Below are 19493 nucleotides of genomic sequence, written 5' to 3'. Positions count from 1 at the left end.
GTGCTTTTTAAACACAGTGAAATAACAGGCATCTGTAGGTAGCAGAATTATTCAGCTGAGGTCAGCCTGTTTGGCATATATACATTATATATGTGTACAGTGTATATATGAAGCTCTCAGTGCCTCTTTGATTTATTCTGGCAGGCTTGTCATCACATCTCTGTACAATCAAAAGTAAAAGTACAATCAGTGTCTTCTAGCGGACTCCAAGAAACATTGGCATCTAAATTATATGCGCGGCAAACAGCAGGAATCTCTGCAACTGCTGTTGGCTCAGCATGAATCAGGGTCACTGGCATGGTGTCTGTGTCGCAAACAACACAATTGCTATATAATATTCCACTCCAACCAGTTTCTCATAGTGAGAACAGTTATGCTTTCATGTTTCATATGTACTGTGTCTCGGCCTTGGCCCTTTCTATGTTAAATAAAAGAAAATAAAACAAGTGCTGACTTAACAACTTTAAGGGCTCTTCAATGTGTCCTTGTATGGGAAATCTTAAAGATAGACATGGGCTCTCTGAGGAAGTGTGAGGTACAGCTCACTCACAAGCAGTTATCTCAGTTTGTCATTATGCCTGAAGTTATAAAAAGAAACTTGCTGCTCTCTAGAAACAAAAGACAAAGCTTTGAGAGTGAAGATAAACATGTTTTGTTGTTAAAATAATAAGTTGTTCATTTTCAGGGAGATCTACAATAGATACTTCCTAGTTGTAAGTATTTTAAAACAGTAGAAAATATATCACTGCATGTAATTAAGGATCTGACATGGTACCATATTAAAACAGCTAGAGGATATGTTTAAAAATCAGGTCATTTATTCATCAAGGGTTAAGACTTTTAAAAAGAAAAGATTCAAAAGGTCTTTCCCTTCCTTTCCTAATGAAATTTAAATCACCTCCTCCTGGTCCAAGAGACACCTTCTCAATGGCAATAAAAGAAAAAGCAGACAGGGATGTCTGGCCTCCTTAAAGTGGCTTTCTACAACATTTTTGACACCCTCTCTGTTAATGGAGCTCCTGCACTCAGTAATTCAGACTTTCAAAGAGCACTCTGTTTCACTTTCCACGAGGGCATGAAATAATCCATCACCTCTGTTGTTTTACAGTAAATGAATCTCTGCATGCCTGCTGTCTGAAAACTTTTCTGTGGCTAGCTTGGATTTTGCTGAACGTATTTATTGTTGACTTCAAATTATCATGTCACCCCGATGAAGGCTGAGAGGGTTTTTGACATTAATCTTCGTCTACTCTTCTTCAAGGGCAGCTGGACTGTTTTTTTACTCCTTTTTTTTTTGATCATGAACTTTGGAGGAGCTGCGAGGTTGTGACATGTTTGGGTTTTCTTTACTCTTTGAATATAAAGATACATGTCAGTTCTTACTGACTGCTGACTGCAAGCAAGAGCTCATCAAGGTGAACTTATATATCAGACTGAAAAAAAAACTAAATCCATATTTCACTTTGCTCTAATAACATTATGAGAAAATGGCATCTACATTATAACAATATGAGTTTAGGGCTGAGGGATTGGCATTACTACTAGCTGTGGATAGCTATGGCATACAAAGTTCATGATTTAATAAATAATTTCCTTATATTTATTTTATATAATAATCTCAGTTTCAGTTCAGTTTTACAACATTACTATCATTTTTTTTATTTAAAGCTGCATTACTTGGTTTTTTTGGCCACCTGGGGGCAGCAGAGAAAGCTGAAAACACAATATTAGCATATTATCACATTGTAATGTTTTGGCACTTGTGATATTAGCATTCATTTGGAGTTTTTTCCGATTAATGCAAACCCAATAGTCACTCTTCTTGTTCTGTTTTGGTCTCTATAAACTCTTGAGGTTAATACTGGAATCTTTAGTGGTTAAATGCTCCACTTAGTTCACCAGCTAGTGGCTAACTTTGTCTGTCTGCTGTTTTGTGCTGGGCAGGTAGCATTTAACAAAGCTGCCTGCTGCTACAGTTGGAAACAAAGTTGATGGAAGCACAGTTGTGGGTCAAAAAACCATGAAAATGAGCTGATGCTAAAACTCTTCATAGAGTTGAGGAGAAGTGCTGAGTCAGATAATACATTTCTGAAAGTTTGTCACTTAAAGTGACTCATTTTACGTTACACATAGTCATTTGATCTATTGTTGATTTTAAAAATCCAATTCTGATTCAAGGTATTAATAGTGAACAAGCTTATCCATAGTTATCCATAGTTAAAACAAGTCAAGTCAGAATTTCTCAAATCTGATTCAATATGGGTATTCAGAAAGTCAGACACACACAGTCTATCCGATCCAAACTGCACTTCCTAAGGAACGGTTCAGCTGAGTATTTATATCTAAAACCTCTATTATATATTATCATATAATATAGTTATTACACCCCAAGATCTGTCTGCATGCTGTGGGCGAGGTAACCATGATTTCAACCACTGCCCCTGATGAAGTCTACACAGTCCTGCCGAGAACAATTTCAAATCCCATATTTCTGTGTGTACATTCAAACAGAATTAACTCAACAAAAACTCAGCAGAAAGTGCACGGCTGAACATTACTTTTATTTTCTCATTGTATGCTTTTCTTCTTTCTTTTTCTAAACCATCTATTTTTACATTATGTGCTAATTTTGTCTCAAATTGATCCAAAGTGTTTTTGTCTGTGAGGCAAGCAGACAAAAAAATGAGAATTGCGATCTCAGGAAGGGAAAGAAACTCTCAGCAGCAGATTTTTCAAGGTACCATGGCAACAGAACATTCAAAAGAATGTTGATGAGAACAGCAGGCAAAGAGAGGCTGATTACAAGGGAGACAATTTGTTACTCCAATTGCAAGAGCAACAGAGTCTGATTGCACACACACAAGCATTGTGCCATATTCTTTATCTGGCCCACTGTGCAAAAACACTGTTCTTTTCTGTCCTATCATGGTGCTTCACTCAGAGGATGAGTGAGAGCGGCTGTAGCATCTTAACGTGGAGATGAAGGGCTCAGTCTAGGTTGCTGCTGTAACAAGGCTAGTTTAGCACCTAAAGCGTTGGCATAGTGATGCGATGTGGCCACAGCTTTGATTGGCAGCGGGATGAGCACCAGACACGCAGTAGGCGGAGACTTTTTTTTTTTTTTTTTAACCCCGAGAAACTCCATTTCAAATCACACAAGAGGAAGTGGCAATCAACACAGCGCTGCAGCTGTCTATCTTGGGTGGCTATTCTCACTTCCCAATCTCACTCTCCAGTGCTCGGCAAACAGACCACCATCCTGACAAACATAATCACTCACAGCACAGATTCAGAGAGCATCTGTCAGTGGGAAAAAAGCTTAAAAAAATCTCCACATACACACTCAGTTAAACACCTTTTTGCACTGAATACACAACTGTCAGTTACACATTAATAGGTGATGATTGCTCTGTAAAAGTCCCTATCATTACGAACTTTGACAGAAAGCACTGAATAGACCGATAGTTACAGATATGCATTTGTTCAGTTCATTTGCAAAGCAGAAAACTCAAAGAGAATCACTGATGCCATATTGGTTGGATGAATATTTATATCTGATGTTTTACATGAAAAATATGGAGTGGGATAAAGATTTAATGTCACTCAAGTTTTAACTGTTAATTAAATATCTTTATGGTCATATAGCTGTATCCAAATCGTGTGTCACCAGTACACTTAATTTTGTTTTCTATGTTAAGATGAAGTAGAGCTGCAACGATTAGTTGATTGACAGAAAATTAATCACCAACTATTTTGATTATCGATTTGAGTCATTTTTTAAGAAACAAATACTACAATTCTCTTCTTTTGGCTTCTTAAATGTGAATATTTTCTGGTTTGTTTAGTCTTTTACGATGGTAAACTGAATATCCTTGAGTTGTGGACTGTTGTTCGGACAAAACAAGACATTTTAGGTTGCATCTTGGACTTTGGGAAACAGTGATGAACATTTTTCAACATTTCTGACATTTTATAGACCAAACAACGAATTGATTAATCAAGAAAATAACAGATTAATCAACAATGAAAATAATCGATAGTTGCAGCCCTTTGTCAAAGTAACATTTATTGGCATTTTAAAAGTATGCATTCTCTTATTGTCTAATAACTTTCATAATATATTAGAGATGCAGCGATTGCAATTTTCCAATTCCGATTTCTGATTTCTCAAAAGTCTGACCTGCCAATTCCAATTTTTGCAACTTGAACCATAGTGCCGCCATCTGCAGAAAATTTGAGACTGATCAGGGCTGTCACCAGTCATGGCCAATCAACTGAAATCCGGCCGTTTCGTTTTCAGTGGCCGATCAATTGGTGGAATCAAAGATGCACAAGACCAGAACATGTGATGTAGGGTGGCTGGGGCCCATTTACACCTAGAGCATGTTGGATCCAAGCCAGGGTACATCCTGGCAAGGCTACTTTTGGATAGGTGTGTCTGTGTAACACTTTGAACTGCAGCAGTCTATGTTGGATACAAACAGACGTTGAGTGGATCCTCTCTATCGCTAACTGCCAAGTAGTGTCTGAGATTTCATTTGCAAAGTCTTCCTTCCATAACTCCTTTACACTCCTCTATCCAGCTATCAGGTGGAGAAGATAGGAGGCAGGGAAAGTGCTTTTGAACAAAGCTGCAGACCTGCAGATATCTGAAAAAAATGTGTTTGTGGAATATCATATTCCCTCCTTAGCTTTTGGAAGGAAACAAAAATGTTATCTCTAAATAAATCTTTAACACAAGTTAACCCTTTCCTTGGCCAAGCCTGGTACTCTGAATCCAAGATGGAGGAGGGGAAGACAGAACTGGCTGTGATAGGGATGGAGGGCAGGGGCATATCCTTAACTGTGACCATATCTTTAATGAGCCAATCACAACCAGGTTATTTGCGTGTCTATGTTTACTAAGGGGCAGGGGAGCACACAGTAACAACAAGATGGACAAGAGAGAAGCACTATTTCACTCCAAATGAACCCACAGGTCCCTTCCCTTCATGAAGACCAGAGACCCAGTAGGATAATTTCTGGATATTCGCCATTGGCATTAAAACCAGTACCATCTGAAAAAGAAACAGAAATCTAGGCATGATGGTCATTTTCACCGAGTTAATTCGTCTAGCAAGCAATATGGGAAATGTGGACTAATATGTAAGGTTCTCTTTAGCTTTGTCTAATGCTGGTTTAAAGTTATTTTTAAATAGGCCTTTATGTTCCTGGGTTACTGAGACACCTAATTAGGTAAATGAGTCTTGGATCACTTAAAAGGGAATTTTTCAAATGACATTTGCTGTGCTCATGCATTGATTGGAAACAACAGACTGTTGGTAAAATTTATTTCGTCACCTGAGATCACTCCAAATTTAGAAATAGTCCTCATAGCCATAGAGATGGAAGGACATGGTTCTGACATGTAGAGTATGAGGTCATCAGCATACAGCCACAATTTGTGAACCTGGCCAGCCTTGCCAATACTGGATAAGTTTGTGTTTCCCCTGATAGAAATTGCCAGTGGTTCAAGGGCAGCATTAAATAGGATAGGTGAAAGTGGGCATCCTTGCCTAGTACCCCTATAAAGAGAGAAGTATTGAGATATGATCTTATTCATACGAACTGATGCTTGAGGACAGTTATATAAGACTTTGATCCATAAACGAAAAGATGGCCCAAACCCAAACCTTTCCAAAACTTTGAACAAATAGTTATATTCTACCCAGCTTTTAGAAAATCAAAACCTCTACTGTTTGCCGGCAACTTATTAGGATGTATGACATCTTAATAAGGTTATACAAGACATTATCACAATCTTAACTATGGCACTGTAATTGCTGCTAACAAGTGTGGTCTCTGTTCTATCTCAAGCACAATGATGTCAAGGTCTGTAACACAAAACACTTGTTCTTATTGTTGTGCTCCAGTGTAGAAAGCATTTACTAAAGAATTAGTCATGCAGCTTATCAATGTGGCATTGTTACTGGTTATAGCTGTTGTGAATGCAGTCTAGTATATGTCTGAGGTATTCAAGCATTGCTTCTATAAGTAAAGAAGTAATAACATCAAAGTGACAGCAGCAAATCACAGCAAGTTCCCCCACAGATGAAGTGAATTTAGCTTAGGAGTCAGTGAAAGGACATCTGACTAGATGGATCCGGAGGCTGCCATTGTATGAGTTCATGTAGGTGAGTTTCAAGGCTCCACGCCATGGTTTTGTGCTGTAGAATAGATGAGTGTTAGGGTTCAGTGGGTGTATGGAATAGAGGCTACCAAGGCTGAGATAAAAGGAGGATGCCGACTAACACACGGAGGATGGGTGGCAGTGACTAAAGGCCCTACCTGAGCATAACAGCACCACAGAGCTGCTCTCATCTCCTCTTCTCAGGCTGACTCTGATAGAGTGTGTTATCAGTGCAGACAGGCCGGCTAAATCACTGGTTGAGTAAAGGTTAGAGCTACTGGTCTGTTACTTCGCCTATGAGGGCAGGTAGGTGAATGTCAAAGCAGCCTGAATCACAGGGGAACACTTCGGGGTGGAGGGTGAGTCAACCCCCAGGGCAGGCGCTGATTTATGCATTACTTGTGTTCAATGGTGCAACACCATATTAAAGCATGCAGTTCACTGATAAGCAATATGTAATCTACAGAGATCACTGGGTGTTTTTATGTAGAGTACTCTGGATGGGTTTAAGTTTTTCAAGCTTGATGTTTCATTTAGTTATTCAAGTGCAACACACACTGGGTGCGTCGCAGTGGATGATCATAACAGACACTGAATGTGTTATACAGACAGATGAAGCAGTCAAGGTACAGTAGCCTAGATGTGCAGTTTCAGGGAGAGAACGTGATAAAATTGCTGCTTTTAAGAAAGGTTTGACACATGTTGACATTGAGAAATAGGACAGTTCTGACAAGTCAAGCCACTGCCGGAGTGTGGGCTTATGGTGACGACCCACTAGATACGAACAAATTGTGTAACACTGTCCCTGCCACTTCCTTGTTAGCAAATGTGTAAGTAAGCAACCTACAACATTCTCCAACTGTTTACATGGTATTTGCGCAAAATAGCACTTCATTTTGTTTGTGTATGTAATCTTGGAGGTGCGGGACGTACAAAAGAAAGATCCCAGAAACTGTAATAATAATCTTTTCCTCCAAAGACATTTATCCACATCCTGGTAAAGACCAAACTTCTTGGCCCTCCTTTACATCACTTTTTACTTTGTTATTTTTTTTAGCAAGTCAGGATGAAGTTTCAAGGTGACTTTTGCCCTTATTTGCATAAAATAAAATAGAAAATTCAACTTTGGACACCTCCTTTTTGCATCATTTGTCGGGTCACGCCGCCTGTTATCCAACGATGATTTGAGAGGCAATTCACTTGCATCCCATGGAAAATGAACAGGAGCGATTTTAAGCCTTATAAAGAAAGTTATGAACACAGCCTTCACATTCATACACATAGGATTAGGTTACTACAATCATTTGACTTGATTTTGATATAGTTTTATAATATATGGTCTCCTGTGGCACACTATTTGTATTTAGGCTCCACTCTCATTAATCATTCTGTGTTTTCTTGTTTGACCTCAGCAAAGAAATAAAAGTGTAAATACACAATGTCCTGTTTCCACCTGGGACTTAGAGTAGATTTGGGATTTGGCTATAATTGAGACTATGCAGTATTCCATTAGTACAGCTGTCCAAATGGGAGGGAGCCTGTTCAGGCCTCCCTGTGTACTGTATCCGCCATTAAAAAAGCCCTCAACACAGGAAACCTTTTTTAACATTATTGGTTTCAAGTTTGTTCTTCTTTCTCACAGGGCATGCTTTTATTTGGGATCTTGCAAGTTATGCAAAATGTAAGTTTGTGAGCAGCTGTTCAGGCTCCATACTTATCATTGGAATAGTGAATGAGATGCATTCAAAGGCTGACTGCGACAACTACTCTGTCTGCTCTGCATTGACTGTCCTTTATCCATAAATCCCTTAGTTGGACAATAGTGCTTCAGGTTAAACAGCTGTTGTTGCTCTTTCCACACAGGAGTCAAGTGTGTGCACAGGAAGAGAGCGAGGGAGGTGGAGTCGAGCCTTTGGCACCTTGCAGATCTGCAACTTCAATAGATAACACTAAGTATGCTCAGAGATTTAGCCCACAGCCTCTTTTTTTCTCTTTTTCCTGCCACTGTCATTTTAACCAGACTTGTGATAGAGCCTGTTTGCTGTGATACCCCATTAATTTCCCCAGGGACTGATCATTCAATATTCAATAGCTACTGTTATGCAGCACCAACTGTGGATCAAGCTACTGAGGCTGCTCTCCCTGACCAATATCACCAGTGCTCAGAACAATCTCTGCAAGGGGATCATAAGATCAGAGTGAGATGTGAAAAATAACCTTGTTTTGGAAAATTTTCTCTTCCACTTGTCAGTTTGTCTGTAAGACTGAGCTGGTGTTACATGCAAATGTAATATGTTCATATGTTCTGTATTAATATACATGGAGGAAAAATGTAAAGTGACGAAGGATTACAGAGTAAAATATAGACAGGCTGTGACACATTTTAATGGGCTGATCTTTCTCTATGCATATGTTTAGCAATGAGACATCTCTATGATGTACTGAATGTTCTTCTGAAATGCTCCTCATGACATGGAAAACACAGGCAGACGTTAATCTATTTATCAATTCTTAATCTATTTAACACTTCTTTTAAGCCATTTTCTTGAAGTGTCATTAAAGTGCTGAATGCATTAAAATATCAGAACCCGAGAAATTGTATGCACAGTTACCACTTTGAGAGTAACAGACTGCGTTCAGAAAAAATACAAGCCACACTGCAGTTCTGCAAATAAGAAGGTGAATAGCAATAAGGGCACATGCCTGTTAGCGCCTTTACTGTACACAATCACTGGTAAGAGATGTCGTGTGTAAAGCATGACGGGGACGATCAATTGGTGTTTAATCCTGCTTTGGTTTAACTGCATAGGAGCTTTTTTGAGCAATTAACTCTGGCAATGATGGTTGAGACGGTGTGAAATCTCATTAGACACCATGACAGTGCTGTAACTGCTGTATATATCCACAAACACATTGATATAAAAAAAATAGAAACTATCAAATGTGTGATTTGATAGTCTAAACATTCAAATGACTTTTTAAAAGGGAGGAAGCATGACATGCCAGAAGTAAGCCCGTCTCCTAGAAGTTAAGTTTATATACTAAGAAAGGATTTTGAAGGGATATGTTACGTTCTTGCACTGCGTAGAAGTTGTAGATGTTTAGTGTGGTCAGATTGGATGGTGGACAAACAAAACAAAGTATGATGCAGTATAAAAAGAAAAAAATGTCAACAGTGAAGCTGTTATCAATGAGATGAAATTCTCTGGATTACAGGCTGCATCATTTCCTGTGAATACAGCACAAGAATAGCAGACTCTGCCACTAACAGTGAAAACTACAATATAGAGAGGTAACTACTGATTGTAAATACATTGAATGGCTATTGGCTACAAAATGCAGACCATAAATAGCATCTAAAATAAGTTTTGATTTCATGAAAGTCTTAAGGATTATAATTTTAACCATGATGGTGTCAAACAAGGATTTATTGGTTTTGGAAGGCATAGACAAATTATGCTGTCAGAACAGAAAACACTTGTTATTCTGGATGGCAATGAAAAAGTATTTTGTTTTTTAATTTGCATGACTTTTTGACTTTTGCAGATATGCTCATCAAAATAGTTTCCATATTATATCAATAAAAAATATCCAGATGGTATTATGTTTCTTTAAAAGTGTATATGCTGTTGGAAATTAGTGGCATTTACACTAGGTATCATTTCAAGGAGACAGGGTTAGAAGGAAAAGTAGGATAAAAAGTCACTTTTAAAGATTATACAGTGACTTTTGGTTGTTTTAAACATAAGACACTGCACTGCAGTACTCTGAATTGAACAATTGAAAATCTTGTCACAGTGCTGTATCTTTTTTAAGAGCTTTCAATGTTTTTATCCAACAATTATCCATAATTTGCCTCAGTGCCAGGCGCAGGTTTATTTAATGAGAAACTGCCAGGTATACATCACAGCAAACACTGTTATACTTTGTTCTCTGTATGCTGTTAGTCAATTGATGTTACTCCCAGACCACAGATCTGCCAGGGAGAGCTTCATATATGGCAAAATTACTGGCTCAAGGTCTGCCCCATGCAGCGCAATCATCAATTCCACATCTTATCTTAAAGAACTAAGGGATTCTTTCTGAACTCTTACCATGGGTGGAATATTGCTGGCACAAAAGCTGTTTACTTCAAGTAACAAAAGAGAGCTCGTAGGCTGAAATGGGAAAATCTGAAGGGGAAACAGGAGATACAGGCTGTCAAATATGCCTGTGGAGTATCCGTGTGAGTGACAGAGGGAGAGAGAAATGAAGAGAGGCAGTTTAACAGCTCAGATCGACCTTGAGTTTTCAGTCTCAAATATAAAAGAACTTAGCACCACCACTACATGTTGAAATTTAATCTAATTTTCTTGACAATGTTCTTGTCACATTAATGATTAAAAATGCAGTGATGTGACCTAATTTAAGCACTAAATACCATGTGATCATCAATGTCCTTAAGTGAAGCTAATGGACAGAGGGTGCTTTCTCCTTATTCATTCTTAAAATGGAGTTATTTTAGCTAATTTCTCTGAACAAACTTATTAGATAAAACAAAAATTATCACAGTAATGTATGACTATAAATTACCCCATTTAACTTATTTGTTAGCTTTTTTGTTCAGTTAGAAGAATTCAGTTATATTGGGTGCCTGAGTCAAGCAACTTTTTTTAAAATCAGATTCTGCAACAATTACAAACTCATCCACTCGCTATCCAATTTGATCAGACAGTGCTGGATATGTGGAAGGCTCCTGGCAGCAGACCCTTCCACTTCAAGTGTTCAGCACTGAGCAAGTCAGAGAGTTTCGTAGTTAGTGAGTGATTAGGACCAGTTGTTGGAGAGCAGCCAGGATCGGAGTCATTGGAAAGGCAGGTAGGGTATAAATTGTCTGTTCGATTCAGACTACTCATCATTCTCAACCCCTCGAGTTAAGTGATTTTTCAATTTGCTCAGTAGCTATGGGCAGTGTGATTGAAACAATGTCAGATCCAATACAAGATTTGAATTGCTATCTTATTTAGTCACTAACCAATCTGTACTCATAGATTAGAGTGCTTCAGTTATTCAGAGATATTGTAGTGTATGACAGCACACAAATCTGATAAAAATGTAAGACCAGTTTCTGGAATTGCATAGCGTATGCCTCTCTGTAGTAACTTGAAATATCAATGCTGCATTTTATTTTAAAATGCACTTTAAATTTTTTTAATATATATTTTTTTGAATATGTATGATGCCAGTAACTACAGCTAAAATCTCAGTAATGACAGACTGCACTGGCAAGATAGCTGGTTTTGTTTTTGAACTGGGTGATAGAGGGTGTTACGGTATTGTGTAGAAAGCCCCTCAACCCGCACCATGAAATTCAGAAAACAAGTTGTAATCAAGGTTGAAAAGATTGAGAACCTCTTCACCACAATATTCAAATATCTAACCGTCTTTGAAATTAATTTAACACAAAAACTGAACCTCTTGTTACCTTCCCGCTTTAAATGAATTTGTGGCAGCAGAATCAGAGAGACGATGCTGAGCAGCTGAGCCTGTTTCAAATTGCAACTGGAAACAGTTGCTTTGCCTACTTATTCTTCTAAATCGATATGAGATGGAAAGATGGAAACTTTATATGAGGCCACTGGAGGGAGGCTTTAAGGTTGGATTTAAAAAAAAAATCTGAGATTGTGTGGAAATGAATAGCATTTTTACACAACTCATCCAAAAAAGGGATGAAATATTAATTCCTAGTGACTCCTTGAGAGACAAATATAAAATTGGACCTAAAGGAAAATAATTTTTAACCAAGTAATTACTCTTAAATTGTCTACAGACAAAAAAAATACTTAATTTGGGCTTATCATGAGACCAAATAGATACATTTGTTGAATTATTTACTTAAGCTGTCAAACAAATGAGTCAAGACAGTTGGAAGTAATAGTGGCCAAATAAATACAATGGGCATCCTCTAGCAGAGCAGGATGATAGAAAATTAATTCTTCATGTGCCTCCTTGTGCGTCTTTGCTTTGTAGGAAGTAAATGACAGCCAAGAAATGTGAAACAAATGCCAAAGTGTTGGTAAAAATATCTGCTTATTCAATTGTTAAATGGGGAAACATGATCTAAAATCAAAATACAATACAATCAGCATTAAGGTGGATGAATAATGCACCATGTACACTAAACTGCATATGACAAAAAGTCAATTTTAAACTATTGTGTTTTTTAACAGCAGAAGGCTAGTCTGAAAAATAATAAATAAATTAATGAAAAGTAATCTCATAAGATCTCTGTTTTCTCCTTTCCGTATGTTAGTTTCAAATACACTAGCTTGCCTAAAGTATTAAGTCGTCATACTTTTGTGTTCTTGGGCTCGGCCCCTTAGTTTCACTTGAAGGTAATATTGAGGCCACAGCATACAATGACATTTTAGACAACAGTGTACTTCCAACTTCCAATGGTTTGTTGAAGGGCTTTTCTTATTTATTCACAGACAAGGTCAATTTCCAAAATATTTTTCCTAGTTTGGCGTGAAAGAACTTGAATGGCCCCCAACAATCCATCATCTTGATGATGAACTAAAGCACTGAATGTAAGCTAGGCCTTGTCATCCAAACTAAGGATGCTTTTGTGGCTCAATGGGAGCAAATCTTTGCAACCAGGTTCTAAAATCTTGTGGAAAGGCTTCCCAGAAGTGTGGTGGATGTTGTAGCAGCATAGTAAACTCATGGTTTTGGAAGATAAGATATTCATCAATCATATATGGGTAGAATGTTTGAGTGTCCACATACTTTTGGCCATGTATTGTATGTTATGATATGAGGATGTCCTTTGCTGTATTGGTGCATATGGAAAACAGCTTTATATACTGCAGGTTTTTACTGATATAACAATATTGCCTCAGATATTTAGTCATTATATAGCTAAAAATATGCACTGTGAAGTAGTGTTCAATTAGCTTACTCAAGCCAGTAGAGCTAAAACTATCAAACGATTCCCCCATTATAGAAAGAGCATCTATTAGTTCCAGTCATTTAATACCTGAGTAGTTATAAAAGTTATGAACCTTCATTTGGATGATCCGAACTAGGCTCTGTGTGAATCCAAATCTGAGCAACACTAATTTAGTCAAGGTTATTAATTTGGTGGATTTGGATCCAGTGGTAAATTGGCAGTCTCTTTTTCAACAGTCTTGCCAAGAATCTTAGAAATATGGCTCTAAATCACGCTGTCAATGAATTTCATGCAGGCACAAGCCAAAAAATCCTTAAGAGCTTCTTTTTTTCCCCAGTTTCCAATAATACCTTAACTATTGCGTTCATGTAAGCAGTGCAAAAAGAAAGCAAGTTGTATTAGAGAGTATTTGTTGACTATAACATATCATTTTAGTTACTTACTCTAATTACATACACAAATATGGAAGAAAAAATTCTGTTTTAGGATGTTACTCAAACATTTGAGCTTGTAAGAGCATTCAGAGAGGTGATTCTGTAGTAAGTGGAGCATAATTACTTCCAATTTGCAGCTTACAGTTTTATGAACTGAGCATGATTCAGATGAGTACGCAGTGAGCCCTCACACACTGCTCTCTGCTTCAATCGGTTTTCAGAAACATTCTACACTCACTCTTTTTAAAAATCAGAACACCTCAATTATTGGGTGATGATGATGTATCCAATATCCTTAATTATTTTAACCTCTTTGGCTTTTTTGGTCCATTTGATAGAATGTCTCTCTAAAAAAAAAAGACATAATAAATGCATCATTACTTTTAACTTGAAATAATTGATGATATCCTACATGTATGCATATTGGTTCATTTATTTGCCACTCTTTGAAGGCTGGTCTCAGACTCAGGATTATACATTTGATTTAATTGAAGTTCTGCTCAGATAATGAGCTGAAGTCTGTCCTCAGCTCATTAACTGAATAAAATTAAAGTTTTACAGGAACAAAAAGACAAAACTTCTAATTTAGATGAAATTGTCAAAGCACATGAAAAAAGCCCCCGAGAAGGAATGGTTTGCTTGATGCCTCTAATATCATTACAACATATAGGACTTCCCAGAGATTAAAACAGAATATCAGAATGTAAAGAAATGATGTGGATCAATTATTTACATATCTCTGATACTATCATTTTCATATATTATACAGTATTTTATGAATACAGATTCATACGGATTAACATTATAGCACTGATTTATACTTCGTTTAGACTGAATTTCTTTATTCGACCTTCAGTATTTTCATACCAGCACAATGCTAAACATGCAAGTTTATTCATAGCTTTACATGATATTTAATAAATAGTGGTCTTGAAAATAGCAGCCAGACAAGGTAATGTAAAATATCTTGGAAGGAGAGCTGGGCAATAATTGATATTATATGGATATCATGATACGAGACTAGATATCATCTTAGATTTTAGATATTGTAGCATTGTGATATGGCATAGGTTTTGTCTTTTCCTGGTTTTAAAGGCTGCATTACAGTAAAATGATGTACTTTTCTGGACCAACCAGACTGTTCTAGCTGTTATATTATTTGTCTTCACCCACTTAGTCATTATATCTATATTACTGATGATTATCAAAAAACTCGCTGTGTAAACTGTGTAAGCACCAGTAGTCATCCCTAGAATATTGTCGCAATATCTATATTGAGGTATTTGGTCAAAAATATTGTGATTTTTGATTTTGCTCATATCGCCCAGCCCTAAAAATATGACTGCCTCTAAAACACAGAGCTTGTAACAAAATATCTCTCAGCCAGATTACATTCACTTGACCACTTGAGTTGCTACTTTAAACAAGTAGCTTTAAATTTGGTATGTTACATAAAGACAAGAGTCTTGTGTGTACAGATTTGACAGCTCTCCCCTGAAACCACGAAGCCGACATGCTGCAGAAAGGGAAACGAAAAAATGTCAAGCTATAGATCTCTGGTTTAACTGACTATGCAGTTGGAGTCTTCAGAGAATGGCACACTGACATTTGTTAGCTGCCTCTCGCTGTAAAACTGGCTTTGCTTTGCAGGTGATTTTCCAAGGTCTATTTTTGTCAGATAATGACTCTCATTATAAATGCCTTCGCTTTACATTGCTTCTACTGCAGCAATCGTGTTCAATAGAGATACTTAGACAACAGCGGCGGTGTGGTGTCAAATGCAGTGAATCTGACCAGTATCCATGAAATAGCTGATGGATTGTCAGGTTTCCCACATTCTTGTTCAGAGCAGAGGTGGAGGTGCCGCCCTATCAGAGTGTTCTTCAGCGCCTCCAGCTCCCTCTTGATTGCCTGACATTCTTTATCAACAGTCAAGTAATACTGTTCCCTTGGCAACAGTTTCCTGCTGATACAAAGAATCAGGTATCACCTTGAAAGTTTAAGAGTGTGGTTGGCAGCCTCAGTGTTTTCATTTGCGTGCAGCGGCACCATCATTTTCAGGAGGAAACTAGGATTTAGTTGTCAGGTTTAAGCTTTTATTTTCGTCCCCTTCTTGCACTGCCTTACATTCAGGTCATGACATTCTTCTATTTATTCCTCTTCAACACCTCTGACGGGTCACCGCAGCGCCACACAAAGCGCCTCTACAGAGCTATATCTGTTCTCTGTTAGGTGAAGGTCTTCTCTTACATGTCAAATCTCTGGCACTCTTTTAAGATGGGTAATAATTTAAACTGTAATTTAATTCACATTTTATAATGTATAATTCAGGCGACTTTGAGATTAGGCTCTTTCAAGCTGCCTGGGTGAGAGATTTCATTGACATTTTTTTTCCCCTCATTTGACCTTTTAGGACTGTGATGGGGGATCACAAAATGTAATTCAAATTATGCCATTAACTCCCTGGCCAGTGCTGACATTCATCAGCCCTGAATTACATGGAACAATGTTATATTCACCTGCGTAGCACATCAGCAGCACAGTTAGTTTCATGTAATACTTAATTTCAGCTATTTTCTCCGAGTCATGAGAACACTGTCTCTTCACAGGCATATGGTATTATTCTCTCTCATTTAAAGCTACAAGAGAGATTATTTGGCAATATATGTGACTCATAAGAATTTAAAACTGTTTGCAACTTTCACTATTCATGAACTACTGTTTGTTTTGCTGGAAAGATTTCTTGTCAGCTTGCTATTACAAATTAAAAACTGCAACTTCATATGTTCCAATATTTGACTTTTCTTGCATATAATATTAGACAGCTTATAAAAACAAGAGTTGATGAGGTTTGAAGTAGATTTTTCTTTAAAACATCTTTTTTAATGCATGAATCTGAAGGACATTACTTGCTATTTCCAGTGTTGGGCAGTAACACATTACTGAACACACATTACAGTAAGGTAATTACTTTTCTCAGTAATGAGTAGTGTAAGGGATTACAATTTGAAATGAATTGCATTACAGTTACTAATCCCAGTAATGCTCCGTTACTTTTACATATAGGTGTCTGTGTCGCCACTGTCTTACCAGGATTAATGGAGGATTGATATCAGTTGCTGTGTTCAGCTGACAGGCTGCTCTGGAGGAGGAGAAATGTGACTTGCAGTAGTCTTAGTTGTCTTATTCACATGTTGTGTGTTAATAGCTAGCTTTCTAATGTTAGCCACAGGCATCCTACATTCAGGAGTCAGCTGACCCTAGTTTAGTTCAGAATTGGAGGGTGTGTGAATCATGGATGTATTAAGTTGCTCAGTGGCGTATGAAGCCAAAAAAGTTTGACTTCTGACTATAAAATAACCCGGGTCTTCTACATCTGTGCCCAGTAGGTCTATCTGTGGACTACAGTATCTACATGACACACCCACTTTACTACATGATACACCAACTTGGTTAGATTTAGGCATGAACAGTAGGATGGTTGGGGTTAGGGGTCAGGGGGGTATGTGCATGATGGACCTGGGAATTGTATTTACATGGTTTGGCCACCACGTCAAATTGGCTTCAAAGCCCAGCGCTGTATCTGATGGTCAGTAAATCCTTCCAAACTGAATCCTGCCTGTTTGTTAAACCACAAACAACTCATATTCTATTTCTACATGTGTTGAATACAAAAGATGCAATGTGTGTGTGTGGAATATTTTGAGTTGTATAAAGGCAACTTTGACAGAGGTAACGGCTGGGTAACGAAAGTAAAGTATCGAGTAATGTAAGGCGTTATTTTCTCTGCTGAGTAATGAATAAAGTAACTAATTACTTTTACAATGAGTAATGTATAATCAGTAATAAAAATTTCAAGTATCTTGCCCAATGCTGGCTATTTCAGGAATGTGTGTGCATGAATTTTATTTTAGCATTTCTGACAATCATTCTGGCACATTGGAGAATTAAGGATATGAAACATGTTACTTCTAACATGGGTTTCATTTAGATGCAATTAAAATATTTATTTTAGATTCACTGTTAAATTCTACACATAATCTAATGATCTAATCTAAAATCTAATCTTAATGTCCAAATGGTGACAGTACTTGAGTAACAAGAGAATTAGGTTACTGGATTATGTTACCCTTCTCACCGCCAAAGTCCCACCAAATGATACACTTTCATCTGGTGTCTGAGTTCTTCTCATGTCAAAGGTTAGCATGTGTCAAATATTAGAGAGGGAGGCGAACTCGCCAATGGAAAGAAAAGATTTGAACATCACAACTGGCTCACATGGCCGGCTGATCATCATGGGTCAAAGGCTTTATAACATTCACTTATACGGCCGCACTTCAGGTGCACTCATGTGCACAGAGTGAGCTGTGAAAAGTCTGTAGTAACTGTCAAAATAGAGGAAATGTGAGGAGACGTGCAGACATATTTTTTAGTCTGCAGGCTTTTTAAAATGGCTCATGCTAAACCAGGGTGTTTATATTCATTTGTAAAAAAAAATATCCAACACCTAGATGGTCTAGGAAAGCTGCTGTTGTTTGCCCATTGATTTGCAAATAACTCCAACCTAAATGCAACCACATTCTCATTAGTAATTCCTCTAAATGGATGTACTCTCCTCAGCTACATCGACTCTGCAGTTTTGGACTGGCATGTTGTTAATTTTCGGACTGGCTTTAGTCTACTGTCACTGTTCATATATACATTTGGACTGACTGGAGTTGAAAGCAGGTATTATATAATATAATTCTCATTTATACTAATGGATTACTACTGATTGAACTGTCTAATAAGCAAATACTGTTTGCCAGTCTAGGTCTTCAACACAATAGAGGAAAGGAGTTATTATCATTTGGACTTTGCTCAACATTGGCTACTTGAATGAGAAAATAATGATACATAGGAGTTTACACTGTAATCTGTCATTACTGAATTTGTGAAGGTTCTATATAAACGATCTGCATGTCATATGCCTTATTTTACAGGTCTGCAATTTTCTTATGAAGGAACTATGTAATTTGGAACTAATTACAGTGAAAATAGAGAAAAGGTTTTGGTGTATTTAGGTAGGATTAAGTTGGTTGTGTTGAGCTTGTAAACAGCTGTTGATTTCCATGAAGTTCCATTTAATGCAAAATAAATATTCATTCCTTATGCATTCAATGGAAACTTCAAAAGTTGAATTTCATGCTTGCCTGTAGATAAATTTAAAAATTCTGCATGCTCAACTGTGCACTGACTAAAATACTAGGTTATGCTTGCATTGAAAGATTTCCAATTGACAACAAAAACCTTCTTCTGCACACTGTCAGCACTAATGGTACATTTAATGAATGGATATGTTTATGTAGGTGTGCAAAAAATCCTTTTCCTGTATGGCTACCTATAATTATTTTCATATTGCACAGTAATTTCCAGGAAACTTTCTTGGAAATTATAAGTAAATTATGGACCTGTAAAATGAAGGGTTATTATATATTGCTATGATGGAGCATTTAAATGTACTACTTGACTGGACACATTCAACATTACATTCAACCCTAATCTTATATTATATATGGTTTTTTCGATTAGTAAAATGAGAGACAGATGGAGTGCGGCGTGCAGATATACAACATCCTCGTGTCAGTTTGTGAATACAGAGAGGATTATATGTGTCATAAGATGTGAAAAGCTTGTAAGTGTGAGCCGCTGCCGGGTCACTGTGAGGGCCAGGGTGAGCAAATGCCCTTCAACCGCTTGAAAATATGATTCCCACTCTAGGGGAGATTTGTCAAGGCAACATTGATTGGGACTGTGGTGGGAAGGGTGACACGCACAACATGCTGAAACAAGCATCTTCTCAGCCCAGAGCAGCAATACCAATATTTCATACTGATCTCTTTCCAATAGGTAGCCACAACCACAAACACGGACACACCAGATTTACTGCTGCTTAAAAATGTAATTATAAGGCTTGACA

The sequence above is a fragment of the Thunnus albacares genome, chromosome 6, assembly GCF_914725855.1.
Source record: "Thunnus albacares chromosome 6, fThuAlb1.1, whole genome shotgun sequence".
Lineage (NCBI taxonomy): Eukaryota > Metazoa > Chordata > Actinopteri > Scombriformes > Scombridae > Thunnus > Thunnus albacares.
This window is presented reverse-complemented; position numbering follows the sequence as displayed.